Here is an 8473-nt window from a genome sequence, read left to right on the forward strand (position 1 = left end):
TTTATGCAGTGGAGAAATAAACCTCAAGGAGCTAAAGTATATTCAGGATTTTTTCAATGTTCTGTCACTCTAAGGAAGTAACACATAACTAATTAGTAATATTTCTTTACAGGTTATAGATTTTTAAACTAAATATCTGTAATCATATTTCCTTCTCTCACTTCACCTACAAGCACATAAAGTATAAAATAAAAATTTTTCCTCCTATTCATTTTTCTATATTCAGTTACTAGAGTGGAAAGTAGTAGATATTCAACAGAGAGTTTGAAAACAATGTTCTTGCACACAATTCTTAATTTTTCTAGCTGAAAGAAATTTTAACTTTTTCTAAAATACATGTGAATTACTTTAAGACTATTAGAATATCTTCTTATTTTACACATTTTATTTTTAAGTTTAAAAATATAGTTTTGTTATTCTTTCCCTTGTGTTGAACATCAGAGTCTTTGGGAATAAGCTGAATGATCTAGGTACATTCCAAGCTCTTCAAATGGAATATTGTCAAAAGTTGAGATATAAATATTTAATTGTTATAATTTGCAACAGGATTCCTGAACAGCATAGATAGGAAAGATAGAAAGGAAAAGTATGAGTAATTGCAAGTTGCTGCACAGAGAAGTGTTTTAGTTTGTTGGAAGATATTTTACTTTTTTTGCCAAACAAATCTGCAATAATCCCTAATGACATCCCACGGTTTGCTGTTATTGTTTTTGTTTTTGGTCTCTTGTGCTTCATATTATCTTTGCAAGCAATTACATCTACCCATTAAGAACAGTTTAGAGACCTAACAGCCTTGTGCGAGCGAAAACCATTTGGATCACAGAACAAGTCAATACATTCCAATGTATATAGACATGCAGAAACTAAGCATGCATGGCAAAGGAATCTAAAGCTACTAGTGCGAACCCTCACTTTAGTTAATATGTATGAAATTCTTACTGTATTTCAAACCTACTAGTATGTATTTTGGTGGCTTTTGCACTTTTATTCCATCCTTAATTTCCTGTTTTGTAAATGAAATGTATAAAATAAAATTAAAACTATGGCAAATAAAGAGGTTTTTACAACAATTAAAACGTGAACTAGACTTATTATTCTATCAATTAAAACTAGTTTGACCTTCACTTCCCAGGTGAAGTAGACACAGTTCAAGCGTTACATTTAGAGTAGTGAAATAATTACATGGGTATAAAACTGTGGTAGATCAAATAAATACTTAAATATTTTCAAATTTAAATTAATTTGAAAAAGTACATAAATGTGTGAGTATGAAATTGTATTTATATGAGCTGTGATTATTAATCTGTATGTATTTGCTGTGCGTAAGAGGGTGTGAGTGTATTGAATGTAACTCACGACTGTATGAATCTTTGGATGTTTCAAGGGATGAAAGTTTGTTTTGTCTACCAATTTGCCAGTCTCCTTTTTACATTACACTTGCAAATAAACTTTAAGCTTAAGTAAGGAGCACTGCCATGGAAGCTGGAAACAAGTTTCTGAACATCAACACACATGTCCTCATTTGTACATTGTAATGGGACACTTTTTTAATGGCCTTGTTGGAAAGTCTCAAAGTGATTCCAATGCTTTGTTGATTCCATGCTTCAGTGAGAACCGCACATGTGTATCATCTTTGGCTCACTCTAAGTATGAAAGCACCTACTGCTGTGTAGCAAGATCTTTCACCTACTATCCACTTCTTCAGGCAAAGAATAAGCTCTGAAACACAAACAGTCACCAGTTTGCACAACTGATCAGTCCACCAGGACAGAACATTATGGTATAAAGGACCACATGCTACTCTACCTATTGCTGTATACTATATGTCTATGAGTTTTTCTTTTTGTCAATGTCTATGGCTATGTCTTATGTCAAGGTGTACATCGATGTCTCTACCTGTTGTGGTGGATTGACAACTGGTGGTCAACTTACAACACCCAGCTGAACTGAGCAAGCATGGTGCTGGGTGTGGGGGGCCAGCCAGAGGACTATTGCCAGCAGTATAAGAGGCAGAAATGGAGAAGAAGTTAGGCTGTTGGGAGCTGATAGAAGCTGTTGGGAGCCTGTTGGAAGCTGAGAAAAGCTGTAAGGACCTGTTGGTTCTCTTGGAGGACTTGTCATTCTGGCTTTCCTGATGAACTTGGCTGTTTTCATCATCTGATGAGACTGGGACCCTGTTGGCCCTGAGGATGGCTTCAGTTTATTTTGTTCGAGCTCTGGTCCTCACTCCTAGCATTGCTTTCTGGATCCAGAGGGGAAGACTGTGCAGTATTCAGTCCCTGAGAGAAGCTTGTCACATTGGCTTTCCTGACAGAAACTCAGCTGTCCTGATCATCGGAGGATCTTGGGACCTCACTTTTGCTGACAATGGCTGTAACACTTTTCAGGGGAGCTCTGGTTCTTACTTGGCATATCACTTCCTCACTCCAGTGTAGATCCCTCAGCCTGCTAGCACAGATCCTTCATCCCACTGGCACAGACTTTCTAGATTCCACCACTGAGCTTTGGGCCTTGCCAGCACAGATTCATGAAAGAGGGCTGCATGAGACATTTTCGTGCTCTCTGGGCCTCCAGCTGGATTTGTGGGAGGCATTGTTATGTGCTCTAGGCCTTCAGCTGAAGTCCTGCAGTACGTTATCATGGGATCCAGGCCCTCAGCTGGATTCTTGGTTGAGAGTGTATAGACAGATTTCCTGCACTCTCTTGCATATCATTCTTTGGGTGACTATTATAAATAATCTTATAAAATATGTGTCCTGTACTATATGTTTCCTTTTGAAAATAACCCCAATGACAAAATATATGATTATCTACTTCCATATTTATCTATGTATCTATCGATCTATGGATCTATCTGATCATCTGTTGGCTCTCTCTTCTACCACCTATTCTTCTTTTTCTCTCTGTCTCTCTTCCTTCCCTGTCTCTTTCCTCTTCAACCTATGGATCAGACTCCAGACATTGAAGACTAAATTCACAAATGTACTTTGTTGATAAAAGTATTGCTATCTTCTGCTCCTTGTGGGTTATTTGTCTCATTGGGTCAAATATCACTCAGAAAATATATAAACCAGAATTCTAAAACACTTACATTAGATTCTGTTCTGTTGTATACAAGAACATGGAAGCAGAAATTTTGCTGACTTATACAGCTGATGGTTCTGTTAGTGGATTAATAAATAATGGCTGCACAATTTATTATAAATTAGCCACAGTCCGACAATCAATACTGCAACTTACAGTGAATACAGTTTTGATGAAAATGTTAACTTTAAAGTATTCAATCATTTTAACTAATGTTTAGGTAAAGTTTTTCATCAGTCCTTCGTTTGTTATATAAAGGATGGGAGGCTATATCACACAGAGTGGAGCTGATGCTGGGCTTTGGGGCATCTTTACTGACAGGAGTCAGCTTATATTCCACCTCTGGTCCCAGGCTCTGGTTTATGGAGATACAGGAGTGCATATATTTCAGTAATAAAACTTGACATTTTAAAGGGAGAAAAGATGCTTTTACAGAATTCTGGAAATAACATGAAAGAAATACCACTGAGAAGAACAAAGAAAGTGTTAATAGAGTATTTTGACTGATGCTCTTTCTAAGTATCGAAGGAAGTTACTGTATTCTACATGAAGAGAGGGGGATTAAAGTGTGGCTGACTATGGCAGAAAAGTAAATTTAGATGAAAATGTTTTCATTGTTTAAAATGGATGTGTGCCACCAAAGTAGTTAATGGATTAACTTGCAATTTTCCTCAGTTGGCTCTAAAAGCAAGGTTTCCAAATGAACACCAGAAATTAGGTTTGAGGAAAACCTGACTTGTGACATTTAATCTTCTTTTCCTTTGCAAATCTTCTTTTTCGAGAGTAGACATTTTTTTCTTATAGAGATTGATATAATTTGCCAATTGATTAACAAAGTTATGCAGCATTCAGCCCATGCTTCGTTTCATTATTTACACAACACAACAGTTAAAATTCGAAGTAACTTTCCTGGCATCATCCAACCAAACTAGTTCAAAGGGAAGCATAGACACCAGAACCTTGCAACAGTGTTAGACAGAGCAGATTTACTGTAAAACGAACTCCATCTTGAAAACATAGCTACTAAGAAGCCTGAAGGTTTACTTTTGGTAACCCCAGTGGATGGCACTCTGTTAGGCAATAACTTGGATATTTTCAACATCTGTGAGTATTTTGAAATATTTGGCCTAAGGGGAAATAAAATTAAGGAATTTAGTGATCTCAAATATATCAACATCCCTTCCTTACTGAGTCCTTGATATTTTTGCAATTTATTTATATTTCTTTCGATGGTCTAATCCACCCAGCTAGAAATAATCCATGGCTTATTAATTTATATTATAAAGTCATATATTTCCACACTCAACATCATATATTTTTACTAGCAGAATATGATGTAATATACTTTATATACTGTAAAGTACCAAATGCATTAAAATGTAAATTTCAAAAGAACTAAAGAAGGAGGAAATAAATCATAGAATGATTCATACATATTTAAATGCTTTAAATTAATGACTTCTTATAAAGAATTAAATACATTTTATCTATTGCATTCTGTACCTCTACCATTCAAAGACAATGCTCACGTTTCTCTTACATACACTGCTTATCAGTAAAGAGGTATTTCCTTTCAGGGAACAATACAGAAATTTTATGCTTTGGATGAAACTATTAAGAATCCATAAAACATAGAGGAAACTAGGCACTTGTGGAAACTTTCCAGAAATTAGCCTCCCATTTGAAGTGATTTATACTTTTCTTCAAAAATCGCATGAGAAACATTTGAATCTAAGTGTAGCTAAAATGGATCATTTTATCATTTGTAAAATGAGGGGGTTGGATTAGAGGATCAATTCTACCATCTGTAGGAGTTTTACCACCTTAATGCCTAGCGCTGAGAGAAAGAGTGGTGCAGGGTGAGGGTTCAGAACCCTATGTGGTGGAGGCTGAGCTGCATCTGTGGTGAGCAGTGAAATGTCTGCTGCAACATGCGGAGTTCCAAGGCCAGTTTGCACAGAGTGAGCTGTGTGGTAAAGAGCTTGGGTCCCAGGGTTCACAGACTGGGCAAAGTTAGTGGGCCAACAGGAAACAAGATAAATGAGCAGTGACTAAGTGGGCCCAAAAAGGAAGAAGCAAGATTGCTATAGTTACAAGGCAAGCTATGTGATTGTTGGCACAAGCATTGTTTGCGACGTGCATCAGAGTGCACACAAGGGGAGAAGCCCACAATTTATCCAATAAGGCGTATTTTGTGGCTTCTGGGTTGGGGTTTGGCCAAGAGAAGTGTTACAGATTCTTGTGGCACAGAGTTCCACGTCCTTATCCTCCTTCATTTCCAATGAAAACAAAGTCTATTGGAAAAGCATCAGCTATTGAACCATGTGTTCCATTTTGATATTCCTTATATTAAATTCGGTAAATATTTTTTCTCCAAACTTAACCTTTGGCTGTTACTTAATAGTGTTTTGAAACCATATTAACTCTTTCAGTCCACTATGGCACATGGAAATAATTTGTATGAAGATAATGAATTATTTCTTGCTTACAAATATGTGGGAATTTTCTTCATAATAAACCACGTATCCATCTCCTCAGCACCTTCGACACTGGCGCTATTTTGGAAACCACAGTCAGATTTTGATGTGGTGAACAGGTTGTAGTTTTATTACAAACATTATGATGTATAAACCTTATAGATGTCTCACACTTGGAAAACTTTTTGTGAATAATTTTAACAGTAGCCAAATAAACCCAAAGTGTTGTTTTTATATGTGTTGTTGTATCAAATACTGTTACATTTCAAAGGTAAAAAAAATATAAACCTTGGGGATTATAACTATTTTCAGTGGATGATTAACGTGGTCCAGGTTCTAATTCAGTCCTAAGAATAATATTCATCAGGATCATAAAACAATTACTCCAAATTTGCAAAGAATATGTACAATACATAAATATATAAATATATTCAAAAAATAAAATCATTATTCCCATTTTGCAGTTTGAAACGGAATGTCAGTGATGTTGTATGACTTGTTCAAGGTCTTGATTAAGAAGTTTTACCTATGGGTTTGAGAATTTGAGAGCTTGAATTCTGATGCTGATAAATTGGTTTCTGTAAACTTCATTCCCATAATCATTAAATGTTACCTATGGAATAGAAAAAAAGTTTCTTTACAACACCTTCTTGCTCATCTTATGATTTGGATATTTAAGCAGAGACCTTTCTGTAATCCCCCTTAAAGAATCAGCCAACAACAAAGGGGAAGATAGTGGATTTTCTTTTCCCTCTGATCATCAGAGGGAAAAAACTCTCCACTTTGGAGGGCTTGGGAAAGATAAGAAAACTATATGAATACATGGGGATAGTATCTTACATCACTAGAGAAGGCATATACTAAAAACGCACTGGTATTTGTTACACAAACATGAAACGGTTCTAGGTCCCTCATTATATGATAGTCACTGTATTACCGACCTCACTCTTGTCATTTCCTTCCCTTGTGTCTCATATTGCCTTGCTGGCTTTCGCTAGCTACAGACAGGAGGCTTCCACAGGATGATGCCCTTCATCTGTGGCTTTGCCACTCTTACAGTTTCATCTTCTCTGTCATTGTAGAGTGCAGCATTTGTCATGACAGTTTACATGCCGCTTGTGAAAAGTGAACATCATTCCACATTCTGACTGCTGGCCTGTTATGTGAGTCCCTCATTTTTGCTGTACTTTTCTCTTGAGCTTTCTGCATTTTATTATCTATAGTTAGCCACTTGTACCTTCAAGTTAGGAAAAGTATTAAAGCAATACAGAGTAAAAAGCCATGTTCTGTGTCAGAATGACCTAAAATGGTGATTCTAGGATTGCTTTAAGTTTATTCCACTTTACTTCACCAGCTATCATGCAAACGAGAAGAAAAAATAATACAAACCAGATAAGGATACATTTTGGGAGAGATAATTTGTCATGAGTCCTGAGGGTCCTGTGGGTGCCTGGCAGATATTCTAAGAGTGTAAGTCTTTAATTTTTCTCCTCCTAGGCCCTAGGAGGAGAAATGCCTCCTAGGCATTTCTTAGCTTGTGTTTGCAGTAGGATAGGAGTAAAAGATTCTCTTGCCTCTCAGTAAGAAAGCAGTGAAAAGTCTTGATTATGACACAAATGCATGACATGGGCAAGATTCCTTTGGCCTTTGTAGGGGTCTGAACTGATATAAGCATGAAGGTCATTATGCATGTTTTACTGTGTGTCATGGAGCTCTTTATCTCTAAATCAGGATTCTGGTGTCTTCTTCCAGGGACCATGAAATGCTCAATAGGGTAAGTTTGCTCACAAATAGGTAAAATCCAAGAGTTTTCATAGTATCTGACAAATACAAGTAACTATAACACCTTGATTCCTTCCTAATTCCTCAACAAGTAAACATAAATGTTGCTTTTGTCTTATTTAGGTTACTTTCTAAAAACATAAATCACAGATGTGAATGTAAGTAGTTCACTTATGATTAGCAGGAGACAGACTTCAGCAAACAGAGAACTGAGACAATGATGAGGGCAACTGATAAAGGGTCAGATGCACAGCTGAGTATCACTCTAAGTAAATGGAGCTTTGTCCCACTAGGAAAATTTGGGAAGTCCACATAAAACACATGTTACTTAGTTACTTTCTCTAAGAAGTAAGTAAGATGGGGTACTTTAATACCAACTCCTGCAAGTCATTGGTTGGGAACTACTTTTGATACATGTTTAATCCTTGCCATTTCCAGGATACCTGCCATTTGGACAGAGTGATTATCAGAGTCAGAGAAATTTGCCACACACAGAGATGCAGATACAGGAAGTAGAATGAGCCTGTGTCCACTGAAATTGTAAGACTAAGGGGATATATTTGGGACATCAACTACAGAGCCAAGTGGCCCTAGTGAAAGGAAAAAAGTTAAATCACATCACAGGCATGGATTTGCTGCCTTGAACACCATAGGTTAAAGATATAGAAAGGCAACACACAGCCTGCCAAGTAACAAACGGCATATTCTGTGTTACTATGTATGCATATTTTAATTTATTTTCTTTTTTTACTATACCATCAGATATACTTTGCTGCCATGACCTACTATAATGTGCAAATATACTTTTGTAGGAAGAAACAGAGTAAAAAAGGTGCCCATAGTAAGCATGCTGAAATTTATAGCTGAAGAAATAGTTTCCTATTTCTCATTATCTTTCCAAATACCACTATTCTACAGGAGGACACCTCTGTCCTAAATACCTTGGCCACAACTTGAACACAATTGAGTTAAGGAAAGGGAAATGATATACTTCAAGAGCAGCAGCACCATTGTCACAGGTGCAATGATTTTCTGAAGTCTATCCTTGCTATTTCCTTTACCTGCATTTCTCTAATTTACAATGGGAACCAAGGATTAGCACAGTTGGTAAGGCTTTGAGAATCGTCCTT

The 8473-nt window shown here is 36.6% G+C and overlaps 1 long non-coding RNA gene across 2 annotated transcripts in view; it reads right to left on the reverse strand.

Moving 5' to 3' along the window:
* The window catches only part of LOC102020203, a 24826-nt gene extending 17727 nt beyond the window's left edge, over nucleotides 1-7099 (reverse strand). For both annotated transcript variants that reach the window (XR_001230969.1, XR_259548.2), the window contains exons 1-2: nucleotides 6951-7099; nucleotides 6088-6174 (exon numbers count right to left, since the gene is read on the reverse strand). This is a non-coding gene — a long non-coding RNA (uncharacterized LOC102020203). The remainder of the gene's footprint in view (nucleotides 1-6087; nucleotides 6175-6950) is intronic.
* Between the last annotated feature and the right edge of the window lie 1374 nt (nucleotides 7100-8473).

This window comes from Chinchilla lanigera, unplaced genomic scaffold (assembly GCF_000276665.1).
Source record: "Chinchilla lanigera isolate Chin_1 unplaced genomic scaffold, ChiLan1.0 scaffold00006, whole genome shotgun sequence".
Taxonomy (NCBI): domain Eukaryota; kingdom Metazoa; phylum Chordata; class Mammalia; order Rodentia; family Chinchillidae; genus Chinchilla; species Chinchilla lanigera.